Raw genomic sequence first — 14,774 nt, forward strand, 5'->3', positions numbered from 1 at the left:
TCTACCTCAGGCCTGGTCCCAGAATCACTCTTTCTCTTTATCTCGGGCAACCCCTGCTCTCTGGACAGGAGTAGTTCTTATCAAAGATCATGGATTTCATGAAGCAGGGGGTAGCAGGAGGAGTAGAGAGAGTAGCCTCTTGAAAGCAACAGCTCCCACACCAACCAGTTTAGCCCTGGGCAAGTCCCTAAACCCCTGAGCCTAGCTCCTGGGGATAATAGGACTGCTCTGAAGGATGGGAATGAGTACCTGGTACTTGGGACATGGGTCTTCTGTTCATGGTCATCATCACCATTCATGGTAGGAAAAAGGCTTCAGAATCCCCCTTGAGATACCCAGCATGCCCACTGGGTAGTCCTCTGCTAGGCGTAATGTCAAGCAGGTCTAGGTTGGCTCCACTTGGCACAAATTCCTATTTCAGCTCCTACTGTTACTTACTTCAAATACAATTGTCTCTTGGTCCAGAACTTGCTGAAATGCAGCCTCTTTTATGCTTCATACACACTTGGGCCCCTTTTCTAACCAGTTATTGAATTGTACAATTCCCTGGGTCCTATAGAGTCTGGCCCCCATGGGTTCCTCAGTCTGTATTAGAAGGTTATTTTTGGATCTTAGGATTTACTTCAATCCTTTTTGGGGAAAAAAAATGTATGATATTATTTGAAATTGTAACTTGCTTTGAGTTAAAGATTTCTGAAAGAGCATGGTCATCTTAGCATCCAAGGCTTTCTTCCTGCTCTGTCTTAATAGAACTTAGAGGGGCAGCCTTTGTACCAGCATGGCCATCTATGATCAAAGGCCAGTGTCAAGAGAAGGTCCCTCCACTGCTAGCTCCACGACAGGAAGCCCTAGTTCAATTGTTCATCTCAACTTTGTGTCTAGAGTTTGAGTTAGAATCATTAATGAGATAGCAAGGTCACAGACCTGGGAAAACTACCCAAAAAATTCCAACCCAGATTTGAGTCCTAAGACTAATAGACGGCTATATGAGAGCTAGCATGGGTGATCTCCAGGAACCTAGTTGGCCCCATCATTGCATGAGCCTCTCTTTTGCCTTGGTCCCTCAGGTTGCTAGTACAGAGCTGTGTTCTCTCCTAAGTTCTGACCATTCTTGATAAATTAGAGCTATCGACCGTGAGTATCAACCATGAGTAAATCACAGTACTTACTGCCATGTTTTAGAGCATATCCTGTACCTCCTCTCACTTCTTTCATTGCCTTGTGTCCTCCATCTCTTCTACTTGTGGTCAGGTCTTCTGGTTTCTTTTCCTCTCATTAGCAAAGATTTCAGGATTGCCTGGTTCAGTACTAAAACTTGTCCAAGAGATTATTAAGGAGGAAAAGCTTCGGGCTATTTTCTCCTGCCATTTTCAAGGTGTATAGAATGGCAGCATGTGTACAACTTTTATGATATTATTAAGTGGCTGTTATGTCAAGCCCAGAAAAATACAAGATGAGGCATGCTGCTATCCATTCAAACAAAACTGTAGGTCCACGTGACTGACTACACTTGCTCCTCTGACAGGTCTAAATGAACGAGCTTACTTGTTCAGCATGGGAATATCATGCCTGGAAATAATGCCTATATAAAATTTGTCTTGAAACTCAGTCTGCTCAGTCTGCATTTGTTTAATTTCAAGATTCTGCAACTATACAGTTGAATTTTTGTTGAAGAGGTCTCATGGCCTTTGAAAACTTACATACTTAGGAAATCACTGACTTCTTTATTTTTTTTTTTAATATTGCCTTCCATTACCTTCTATGAAAACGCCTTGTGTTCTCTGTAACTGTTCATGATCTCAGCAGACTGGTTGGACTAGGCCAGCGTTCCAAACTAAAGTAGCTTGACGGATCTGTCATTCCTAGACTCACAGGAAGCTTGGGGAAGTTCAAGAAAGCTCTGTTTGTTTTGCCAACTCACAAGTCCATATATTTTGCCAGTGGTATCCAGAGTAAATGAAAATACTATCAACCTTGTCTTTCTTCCTTGTCGATACTTGTATGCAGTGTTTAAGGAATACTAAGAACCATAACTCCTCTTAATTATTGTGGGGAAACAGTGAAGAGTGTCAAGGATTACAGGTTAGAATAGAAGGCATGTGAGAAGTCATCTAGTCCAATCTCCCACCCAATCCTTTTATTATGATGACATAGGTATCTCTCCAGCCTCTGTTAGAACACTTCCAGCAATGGAGAGCTCACCACCACTCAAGAGCTGCTTCCATTTTGTCATCTGTGATTACTAGAAAATTCTTCCACATCTGTAGCAGATATCTGCGTCCTTTACATTTTTATTTGTGATCTTATTTATGCCCTCTGGAATGAGAGAGAACAAATTTCATCTCTTCTTCTAATAATAGCCCATTAGCTCTCTAAAGACAGCTCTTATGTGGGCCCTGTAAATCTTGCTTTTTCAGGATTTAACAGCTTGGTTCCGTATATCACATAGATTCAGTGCTCATCATGACCCTCGTTGGTCAGGTCTGCTCTTAACATACAGCACTAAATACTAGAGTCTTGATGTGATCTGAAGAGCAAAGAATAGAGGAAAGCTATAACCCTGTCCCAGCATTATACATCTCTTGCGGTAGCCCAGGATTGTGCTAAGTTTCCTGGCATCTGTGTCACTGTCCTGACTCACCTTGTTAAACCAGCACTTTTCCATCCTGTCCTTACAGAGTTGACTTTTTTTAATCCCTGTACAGGATTTGATGTCCATTTTTGTTCAAGTGGATCTTTACATTTTACCCCATAATATCAGTCTGTGGTTGTCATTTGGGATCTTGATTCTCTCTCCTAAAGTATCTGACCAGCTTGCCACCCACATAGTTTCCTAGTCAGATACAGAACTTAACCATAACAGAGCAGACAATAGAAGCCTGGCTCACGTCACCAAACACTTTCCTTCAGGTTGAACTTGACATTAATTCATCATCCAGCTACCAGTCACTTAATTTTACTACCTTCCAGACCCCATTTTTTCATATTATTCCAAGAGTGACCTAAGAGCTATCAGCTGCCTTGCTGAAATCCTGGGATGCTATTTCTACTGCATTCTCTGAGCAGTAATCCTATCAAAACCAGAAACGAAGTTATTTTGGCATGACTTGTTCCTAATGAAGCTTGAATCATCTGCCACTTTCCTGTCTAGGTTCTGAGTGGGTGATGGTTTGCCAAGCCCAGAAAGATCAAGTATACAGTTCAAATGGAAGTGCTGTTCAGAGACTTAGTTTTACTCACAAAGAGTATCAAAACTTTCAGAGAGCAGGTGGAACAATTTAAGAGTGCCACATGCACATCTGATTTGAGTGACAGTGAAAATGTGAGGGGAAAGACTCCTCCAATATGTGTATGTATCATAAAAATGAAAAGAAAACCATGGAGCACCTGGCTGGCTCAGTCAGTGGAGCATGCAACTCTTGATCTCGGAGTTATGAGTTTGAGCCCCGTGTTGGGTGTAGAGATTATTTAAAAATAAAATCTTCAGAAAAAAAGAAAAAGAAAACAAAAAATAATAATGTGACTACCATTCTTGGGAAGATGGCTGATAAGATTGAGATATGATGTAAAAACAGAAAAGGAGGCAGGAGGTTGGAAAAACAAAAACTTTAAGTTCCTGAAGTCCACAGTGCCCCAGATCTCTATCAAAGAGAGAGCATGTTGAGTGGGAAGGTAGTAGGGAGGCAACCCCATCCAGGCTAGGAGTCGAGGGCAGGGTTTCTAAGGAGAAATATGTCTAAAATGGTTCCTTGATCATGGGATGGGTTTGTAAATCCCACAGAATGAAACGCAGATTAAAAACACACACCAAGAAGTGCTCACTTCGACAGCACATACACTACAATTGGAACGATACAGAGAAGATTGGCATGGCCCCAGCACAAGGATGACACATAAATTCATGAAGCCTACCATATAAAACACACACATACCCCAAGAAGAGCTGGCCTCATAAGGCTCCCCCAGTGCATGGCCCAGGAGTTAAAACTCTGGGGGCTGAGTTCAGTTTGCTTCCAACATCAGTCCTCCTTACTTTGTCTTTCCATTTCCCTGTTTTAGTCTTTCTCAGATGCCAGGGTCCTGAGAAAGCCCTTACAAGTCCTGCTACACAAGGACTGGGTTCTCCAGGCAACAGCCCATGGCCTCCGTCCCTCCAGCCTCGTCACTGTTTTCATAACACTGTACTTTAGTTCCTCAAGCTCCCTCTCTCCAGCACCAGGAATGATGGAATCCTGGAAAATACTGCTGTGGCGTTATTTTTGGCTCCTTCCTTCCAGCCCTGTGTCTGCCGGTTCATCGACAACCATTAACAGCTGTTAGAAGGGGCTTTCAATTGCCTGGCTTCTTGCTGAAGTGTTTTAACACCAGTTTTCTAAGAGCTCAGCTACGCTATAGAGGAGAGAGAAAAATGGCAGAAGAGTTACATAAAGCCCCCTTCATTTAGGGGTCAGATTTCCCCCCCCCTTTTTTTTTTTGCAAGAAAAATAAGCCTCTGACAAAAGCTGTAGAGGTGCCGCCCAGCTGAGTCCCTGTAGAGTCCAATTCAGATGATCTCATGTGGCGGCCCTAGAGGCAGCCCAGGCCATTAGCAGGAACACAATCAAGGAATTCCGATGTCTGTGCATCGTTGATGTGAGCAGTTTCGCATTCCCACCCTCGCTGAGCTGCTGCCACCTCACTGCAGCATCTGGAATTCTGGACTAGACACAGAGGAGGTAGCCTATCGGCACAGAGGCTAGAAGATGCCAAGAGGGCCCCCTGCAGCCACCCACAAACCTGTACCCCATCAGCCTCTTCCAGGAGCCCGTTGATGCCAATGAGGCTGCCCCGGGTGGCCACCTCCTCCGTTGTTTACTTCCCTGCAAAGGACTGATAATTGTAGTAGACATTTGGAAGGTTCTGTGCTCCCTGTAAATGTTAATCCATTGATTCTCACTAGCCCCAGGAAAGATAATGATGTTGTTGCTGATCAAGAATTAACCCTTCATGTCTACCAACACTTTACCACCTTTGGCTACTTCACCGCACATCTCCTACCACCACCGGGGAGTAACACACAGTCCTGTCCCCATGTTTCAGACCGGAGAATATGAGAGGCCTTGTCCAAATGTCTTCTATGTCAGCATTTAGCCAGAATAATTGTTCGGTCTCCTAATCCCAGTGTTTCTCAAAATATGAATATGTGTAGCACAACATGCAAGTGAGGTGATCTCAAGTGGCATATGAAGAACTTTTTTCAAAGTCATGGTGTTTATTTTAATATGTATTAGAAAAAGCATAACCTGAGATTCCACAGACAGTCTTGCTTAGGACAGGTTTCTTTCTGAGCTAAATTTATAAGGAAGAAAGTGAGTTGCATTAGAGAGAATACTAAAGATTGTGACAGAGGGTCCCAAGTCTCTGTAGTTTAGGAAACACTTCATAATTCAGTACTTTTTCTGTCCACAAACCCTGTCTGTCTTGTACAATATCTACCCAAAGAAAGCCACAATGGCATCTTATTGGGAACACAGGGTCACTTCTATTTTCATAAGTTTTGTATGAAATACAGGAACAGGCTTTTTGCATTAATACATTTAGATGAAAACACTTGTTGTGTGTGTTTCTTTCCATCAACCATTCTTGGTTATCTGTTTTGTGTATCTCTTCCAAAATACCCTAGCTCTCCTGCTTGGGTCCCTCAGCATCTCTACCCCACCCCCTCACCTGTCTGTAGCCCTACTTATGGTGAGGATAGAGGATAAGGCTCTACCTGACTACTGTTTCGTGTTGCAGAATTTCTTCAGGACTAGCTATGATGATTTGCACCTCTCTATCAGTTCTCTGTGACCACATACCTCTGCCCCCCTCTTTTCCTTCTCATGTTTCAGCTCAATGAAGTTCTAAAGACCTATTTGTTTGGCTGTTGCGGGTATCCTTATAGTTTAGATGTTCTTCCAAAGAATGGATATGGAGGGCAATGGGTTTGATAACAATAACCCAATCTTCTGTTGCTAAAGTTGTAGGAGAAAGAGGGGACATATGGCATGAGATGAATCAGGACAAGTCAGTTGAGCCCAATTCTAAAGAGCCTTGAATGCCATTTGAGAGGGGCTTGGGTTTTATTCTGCAGGAAGCAGGGAAATAAAGTGATTGTCATTGGGATGATTAATCAGGCAACAATACAAAGGAAGCATTCAGGGAGAAAGAGACAATGGCCAGGTTGTTACAATGGTCTAAGCAAAAAGTAAGAAGGCCATGAAGGAAGGCATGTTTGTTGCAAGAGAAAGATATAGATGCCTTTTAAAGACCAAAGAATAACAGAAAAGTCCTAAAATTGTATCATGACTTTCAAACAGACATCATTGACTGAAATGTTTATTATCTATCTCTTCTAGATCAGTGCTGTTCAGTAATATTTTCTATGATGATAAAAATGTTTTCCCACACAGTCCAATATGGTAGCCACTAGGTACATGTGGCTACTGAGCACTTGCAATGTGGCTAGTGTGACTAACTAAACTGAATTTTTAAATTTTATTTAATTTTAATTAATTGTAATGTAAATAGTCACACATGGCTAGTGACCATCATATTGGACTAACCAGCATAGTGCAGGACTAGAGTATGGTGCCAGCTATCCTGCCTGACTTGTTTGCCAATCTGTCCCTAGAGCCTAGAATTGCCTGGCACATAGTAGGTACTTAATAAATATTTGTTAAGTGAATGAATAAAAAGAAACCTTATAAAACAGAGGCAAAGAGTATGTCCTGTTCAAATCAATATACTCCTTTATGGAGAATTTTGGCCCCAACTTAAAGGTGGAGGATGGAGATTTCCCACACACATTTAGAATATTTCCCAAATGTTTAAACAAAGCTCTCAGCTTGTGCAAGTGGAGCAAAATCAAGCCAAAGGGGATAGATGAAAGTCAGCCACGTGGTGGGAAAATCCAAGCCCAAGTTCTGTTCTGTCGGTCCCTGCCTTCTTGGTTTTCGTTTCTGGCTATTGTAGAAATGCACAGTACCCACGTCTTTTCTTGAAATATGTGAGGGTAATGATCAAAATGAAAAAATATCTTTTATGAGGAATGATAAAAAGAAAATGTGTCAGAGCTGCTTTGTTAACATGGCTGTAGAAATATGGGGAGGTCCACACATGATCTGGAGTGAGGGGTTCAGGACATAAGCCCCGTGACCTTGGGCAAGTTGTTTAAGCTCTCCAAACCATAGTTTCATAGAAAATGAGAATAAGAATCATAAACACTTCACTTACCAAGCAGTTGGGAGGAAGAAATGATACAGTAATAGGAAAATTCGTGGTTCATAATCCATAAAGTTCCGTTCAGATGTTTATTCTAATTCCCACAGACCAGAGTTATATTTGAATATATGTCTGGAAGACACAGTTATATTAAAATATAATTCTGGGGGCGCCTGGGTGGCTCAGTCGTTAAGCGTCTGCTTTCGGCTCAGGTCATGATCCCAGGGTCCTGGGATCGAGCCCCGCATCGGGCTCCCTGCTAAGCGGGAAGCCTGATTCTCCCTCTCCCACTCCCCCTGCTTGTGTTCCCTCACTCACTGTGTCTTTCTCTGTCAAATAAATAAATAAAATCTTAAAAATATATATATATATAATTCTGATATGTGCCTTCCAGAAAAATGAGAAGTCCTCAAGCTACCTACATCCAAAACAAAACTAAACAATCCAAAAAAAGACATATGTCTCTTAACATTAAAAAAAAAAAATCTGGAAAACTAATCCCACAACCTCCTTCTAATAGCTTGTTATGATCAGTAGTGCTTGTTGCCAGGAAGTTCTTCGTCTTTCCACCATCTCTCTGCCCTTTTAGATTCAGTGGCTATGTCCTCTTCCCCATTTGCCAGGGACCACCTCCCACTTGCCACTGCAGCCCTTCATACCCTTCTCCCATCTCCCCTGCTCTGTGCTTCCATCACCTGTCTCGGGCCCCTGTCTTAGCAGTAAATTTAGACCCTTTTTCTCTCTTTCTTCAAACTCACAACTTCTGCAGCACCTGTAGCCATCTATTAAGAAACATCTCTGGGTGCCTGGTTGACTCAGTCAGTTAAGCGTCTGCCTTCAGCTCAGGTCATGATCTCAGGGTCCTGGGATAGAGTCCTGCATTGGGCTCCCTGCTCAGCAAGGAGTCTGCTTCTCCCTCTCCCTCTGCCCCTCACTGCCCCACTCATGCTCTCTCTCTCTCAAATAAATAAATAAAATCTTAAAAGAAGGAAGGAAGGAAGGAAGAGAAAGAAGAAAGAGAAAGAAAGAAAATGAAAGAAAGAAAAAAAAGAAAGAAAGAAAGAGAGAAAGAAAACCTCTCCAGCAACCTGAGTCCCCCAGGACCAGTTTACCTCCCTCACCCCCCATTTCCCTTTCTTTACTCTCAATGATTATAGCAAAGAGCTGGTCATCATTCCACATGTATTGACCATCCACAGACGGAGCTCTGTATAACCGTATCAAATAATATCACACCGACTTAGGTTCTTCATGTAGGTAACAACTACTTCCAGAAAAGTTTCAAAACTTTGCCTGTATGTCATGATCTCGTGTTGTTCCCCAGATCCAGGATTTATAAAGAGATTTCTGTTGAAAATAGTTATTCACTTACCACTAGAATTATTTTCTCATAGTATGTAAATCCCATTTCTTTTTCATAAATATGACCACTTCTCTGGTCTTTTGTCATTTTTTTCCAGAGTTTAATATGCTTATTAAAATAAAGGGCCATAAATATGCACAATCCAAATAATTGTTCATCAGTTCAGGGAACCTGAGCATCAGTTTTCAGGTTTTGCCATCTTAGTCCCCAACATTCTCCCCCATTGAGAACACATTCTCTTTCTAACCATATTCACAGACAGGAATCACTAGAAATCCTATTGGTTTTCATCATATATAAGCTTAAATAATTGATGCTATCTTATATTTGGGTTATAGCTTTTTTTCTTTCCAAAATATTAACATTTAATTAAGCCTAACCAGAATGTACACCATTTGCCATCTTTAAAATTTCATTCTAATTCAAACGTCTCTTTACGGCTAGTATGTGAAGAATAAGGCCACTGTGACCCCAGCCACCGGTAAAAATACTGAAAATTAAGCCCTGCTTATGGTGAGACTAGCTCACTGCTGGCTAGTCAATTGTATGACAACTGATTGTATTGATAAAAGGGTAAAATGGTAAGTATGCTGAAATTATACAAAAGATAAACATTGAAAATAATGTATTTTTTTTAAAGATTTTATTTATTTGAGAGAGAGAATGAGATAGAGAGCATGAGAGGGGGGAGGGTCAGAGAGAGAGGCAGACTCCCTGCTAAGCAGGGAGCCTGACGTGGGACTCGATCCCGGGACTCCAGGATCATGACCTGAGCCAAAGGCAGTCGCTTAACCAACTGAGACACCCAGGCGCCCCAGAAAATAATGTATTTTAAAATCCTATTATATTAAGAAATAAAAGTTTATACAGACTTTACAAAAAAGAAAAAGCAGCAGTACAAGCCCGAGACTCGACACCTTCCAGTGGAAACCAGCAGGTTCTGCAAATGCACTGTTAGGTGATTACTCTACCCAAGATCTGGGTTCACAGGCACGTGTCCTCAGGGCTGAAAAGTAGCAGAGAAAAACCATACCTGGCCCTTCTTTTCCCTCTGGAGGGTTGCCAATCAGACTTGGTACCTTGGTAATAAGGCTTAGCCCCTGTGGTCTAGCTATGTTCCCAGATCTGCCATTGTGAGCAGTCTAATCTGATGATTATAATCATAATAATCCATCAACTTAGGGTCCTTATGAAGCAGTTTTCTATAAAGTACTGCATACGACCAAATATAACCCCACATTCATACGTAAGACCAAGGGCGCTTTTCACTTTTCATTTTACCAAGGCTGGGAGGCGGTGGGAGTCTTCCCCTGAAACTGTCAGATTTTTTTTTTTTTTAAGATTTTATTTATTTATTTGACAGAGAGAGAGACACAGTGAGAGAGGGAACACAGCAGGGGGAGTGGGAGACGGAGAAGCAGGCTCCCCGCGGAGCAGGGAGCCCGATGCGGGGCTCGATCCCAGGATCCCGAGATCATGACCTGAGCTGAAGGCAGACGCTTAACGACTGAGCCACCCAGGCACCCCCCAGATTTTTTTTTTTTAAATGCAAGTTACATGACTGTAAGAAGAATCTTCATTTCACAGTTGCACTACTTGAAACATTTCCATCGCTTCATGCATTGGTCTGTGTAGATGCAGGTTGTAGTTTTGGTGGCCCATTGTCTAAGGACAAAGGCTAGGATGGGCAGTCTGGATAAATTGCATTCCAAAAGTTTAAGAAATTAGTTGTTTGAGGGCTCCTGGGTGGCTCAGTCAGTTAAGCGTCTGCCTTTGGCTCAGGTTATCTCTGGGGTCCTGGGATCGAGCTCCGCATTGGTCTCCCTGCTCAGTGGGGAGTCTGCTTCTCCCTCCCCTCTGCTTGTGCGTGCTCTCTCTCTCTCTCTCTCCCCTCTCTCAAATAAGTAAATAAAATCTTTTTTAAAAAAAGAAAAAAGAAATTAGTTGTTTGAACTTAGAGTGTTTTTTTCTAGAAATAGATTATAAATCATGATTACTTTCCTAAATCAGCTCCCAAATCTCACATCTGGATCACCTTTCATTTTTTAAAATTTATTCAGTGAACAGATATTTATCATTATGCAAAGAGAGAAGGAAATTAATTCTTTAGGAATGAGGGAAGGGCTATGAAAGTACAAGGGAAGAGTAGATCATTCTAAGGAGAGAGGACATCATGGAGGAGAGGAGGTACAGGTGGGATGTCAGTGGGTGGGAAAAGGCCATCTTGGGGTTAGTGTCTCCCCCCATTATATGCCTGTAGTACCTTCTCTATATTTCCATCATAGCACCTTTGGCATTGTATGGTAATTGAATTATTGCTTGTCTGTCTCCTCATCTAGACAGTAAGATCCTTGCGTCAGATTTCTGTGTGATGGCGGTGATATTTTCAGTCTGCAAATCGACCATCTAGAACAATGCCAACATGATAGCCATTTGGTTAATGTTTGTCAAATAAATGAAGAGCATCCTTTAGAAAAGTTCTAGAGGCAGGAAAATGTGTCGTGTGTATTAGATGGGAATCAGAGGGAGGAATGCAACGGAGTCTGAATGCCAGCGAAGAGGATATCTCTGGATTCTAGTTCTGGTGTCCTTTTTTTCAGCCACACCTAACTTATATTGATTTTATATTTTTTATGGGAAAAATATTTTTGGCATTCCAGCCAAGGGGCCCATCTTCTCCCAGTCTCAAGGATGCATCAGCTTCCTCCAGGGAGGGATAGAGATCTCTATAGATGGGTCTTAAGGAGCCAGTTGGACCCATCTCCACCCACCACCATGGGTGTTCACAATTGGAGAACAAAGGGCAGTTTCTCTGGCGAGCCTTCCTAAGGACTTGCCTGCCATTCACTTTTAAGTACAGCTTATTCACAAAGTGGGGGCTGTTTATAAGTCAGGGCAGCGTGTGTTTCATAAAAGCGCTTTCAGTATTAGGTTCTCTTTATTTCCACCACTTGTACAAACATACATGGAAAGGGTCACTTCTCTTTTCTTTGCATTATCAATTTTTCCTTTCCCTCCTCCCTTTTAAAGTCTTAAGTTAATGCTTTTATGTTTATTTTGCATTTTTTTATGCTAACACAATCCAGCCAGTAAATGTCCAAGTGTTCCTCGCCCCAGCTGATGGCAAGTGGCCTTGAACGAGGAGGGCCTGGGCAGCCTTCTCTGGCTAGCCTCAGCATCTGCTCTCTAGGCTTCGGTTTTGCCACTATAATTATGAGCGAGAAGCCTATGGTTAATTACGATGCATGAATGGGAGATATTCCTGGACTTATTTGCATTCATTACTTGCTGGTAGTTTCTCTGTTGAGGTCTCCATCCTTGTTTTTACGGAGCTTTTGGCAGTGTTTCTGCAGTTGGTGTGTGAATTTTTATGATCTGTTGCATGTTATTCATGCAATTTCCTGCCCTGTAATGGTATCAGTTTTCCAGACGCAGAGGAATACAGACTAAAACCTGGGAGCCTGCATTAGCATAAAATGTCCCAGTTCTGTCAGTTTGATTAATTTGTCTCTTTGTCTCCACTCTATATGATAAGTGCTATTAATGGTTGCAACACTTCATATGTCAAAGTCTTTCTTCCTAATGACTTGAAAATGCGGTTTATTTCCCCCCTTTTTGTATTATTTTCCTCATTTAGCATTCCACTCAAGTATAGATTTATGCCATGCTCTTTCATTATCTTACTGGTTGCAGCACTGGAGTGATTACATATGGTGTAGAGTATGTGTAAAGATGTGATCCCAGGGGCAGCAGCTGCTGATGCAAGCTGAAAATAGATCTAGCATACGCTCAGCACTTTTCCCAGAGGCCTTTTATTTATTAGGAACAGTCTTGGTACAGGACAGCTTGGATCCTCATTTAGCAAGATGACTTTTTTGCCTTTCGGAACACTGCAGTGACTTTGCTCTATTTACTGACGCTGCTGTGTAATTATTTCTTTAACCGCCTTGTATCTCAGCATTGACTTAACCTAACAGAAATTGTAATATAATCTCGATATATAATGAACTCAAGAAGCGACAGGCTCCATTTGAAGTAATGGAGCTTGACAGATCTAAGGTTTAAATTAAATAATCCTATTTGTAAGACAGCATTTGTACATGGTACACTGCTTTAAAGTGAATTTCTATTCTTCTCTAGCACTTCTTACACGGTTTTCAGTATTCTTGCTTTCAAAAGGATTTTTCCAGAAAGAAGCGCATCGTGAAGCCAATGGCTCTTTCATAAGGAAAAGAATCAAATGAAATTTTTTTACCCATTTCGATCACTGAACTGGAACCAGCATCATTAATGATTTGAGATGGGTAGTTATTAATCCAAGCTGGCAAATCCAAATAGCTGACTTTTCTATCAGCACAGAACATCTGTGATATAAATATAATAGAATTTAGGATTAAGATAATAGCTAACCTTCTGCATGTGGTTTAAGTTCAAAGAGGTATTTTTTTTTCATAAATTTGAGAAGTCCTATAACAAGTATATGTATTTATTTTCTGAATAAATCCAAGTAGAACCCTCATTTCGTAATGTCATGAGAGGTGTATTTTCAACAGGATAAGGAGGAAGTTCATTGTATATTTTAACAGATAGCATCAAGATAGTGATTCCTCAGTGTGTGATAAAATTGTCCAAATAGCAAAAATGAAGAAATAAGAATATTAAAAGTTTACAGGCAAATGACAATCTGAGAGTAGTATTATCTATTGGCAGAACCTAGTCCTATGATGAGGAAGCCTTGAAGAAAAATGAATTTATAAATAGAGAGCAGACCTCTTTATGGTAAAGTAATGAATAAGGGAGGCGAGTTAGTAAATTCCCTTTTTCCTTTTTTGTGTGTGATTTTACCTGCTCTGAACCAAGAAGGCATCAGAGACGAGGGGGGTGATTCCCTCCTTAAATTTGTGGTTGCCCTGAGATAGCGCCATGGGTTCTGTTTGGTTACCTGAGATTTTATTAATTCCATAATTGAATGAGAGTTATATGGGGTTAAACACATCATTTCCTGCTGGGTCAGGTTAAAAATTAAAGCAGTGATTCACGAGAAAGAAAGAAAGTGTGGGGAAAAAAAAGGAAAGGAAGTGTGATTATCTCATTTTAGTGGGTATATATGACCCCTAATATTGTTGAAAGAGCAGTAATCCAAACCATTCCTAAAATAAGCAAACCAAGGAGCACTTCGCTGGGTAGAAGAGAAACGCCCCCCCCCCCCCGCCCACATGCACAATTGCATGAAAAAGCGTTAGACCATAGCATTTTATCAGCTTGATCATCATGGTTCATATACTCTTTGAAGTTTGTTTGGGAGTTTAGACAGCTAATAGCCTGTGCTGTGTAATGGGGGCTGCAGCCTGCACCCTGCCCTAAAGATGCCCCCGGTAGGAACAGAATGGAAGACGAGCAAGAGCTTGCCTGGGGCTAATGTGCCTGCTTTCTTACTCTTTTTATTTTGTCTTCCTTTCTTTCCCCCCTGTCCTGCTTCCCGCTCTCACATACAAAGAACACCCCAGCTTGTTCTCCAGGCTCATCCCTAATTACCTCCGTTGTGACACGGTAATGTTATAGCCGATTTCATTCTCTGTCTCGTGGCCTCAGAACAGTGGGTGATCTTGCTTGCTATAGGAGAAGTGATACTTGGGCATGACAGGATGAATTAAGGATGGGGCCTAAGTATTAACTCTTAATTCCCTAGCTCTTGTGGTTCTAAATGAGATTCAGTGTCATTATAACTGGATGTGAGCATTTTATATGTATGTGTGTCTGTCGCTGAAACCATGTTTGATCAATTGAATTGACCTTGGTTTTCTGGTGAAACACATCAAGCGTATTATGAAACAAGCAGCCCAAATAAAGAAAAACATTTCACCTATCTTGTCAGATATTTCATTGGGACCTCTGAAAGCTGATACTTCCCTTCTGCCAACTCTGAAAGGAGAACAAAAGCACTTCATTTTTGATAAGTGAGACTTGATTTTTTCTCTGAAACCTTTTCATTTCCAAGATGCCTTATGAGAGGTATCACAGTTCGGGCTAAGTTTCCCAGTAAATGATGTCGACTCTGAAGGAGGCTCTCAGAGCCAATTATTTAGCAAGTGGTATGTAAACCAAAGACTAAAGGAAGAAATACATTATCAGATAAGGGCCAAGCAAAGAAAGAAGAAAGAAACTAACT

The 14,774-nt window shown here is 41.5% G+C and overlaps 1 protein-coding gene and 1 non-coding gene across 2 annotated transcripts in view; both read left to right on the forward strand.

Moving 5' to 3' along the window:
* BACH2 (BTB domain and CNC homolog 2) overlaps positions 1-14,774 on the forward strand; it is a 73,287-nt gene that overhangs the window by 21,834 nt on the left and 36,679 nt on the right. The gene's annotated exons all lie outside the window — the stretch shown is intronic.
* LOC123325573 lies at positions 3,815-3,921 on the forward strand. The gene has a single exon (XR_006540512.1). It is a non-coding gene; the product is annotated as a U6 spliceosomal RNA (small nuclear RNA).

Source organism: Neomonachus schauinslandi, chromosome 8 (assembly GCF_002201575.2).
Source record: "Neomonachus schauinslandi chromosome 8, ASM220157v2, whole genome shotgun sequence".
In the NCBI taxonomy this organism is placed as follows: Eukaryota; Metazoa; Chordata; class Mammalia; order Carnivora; family Phocidae; genus Neomonachus; species Neomonachus schauinslandi.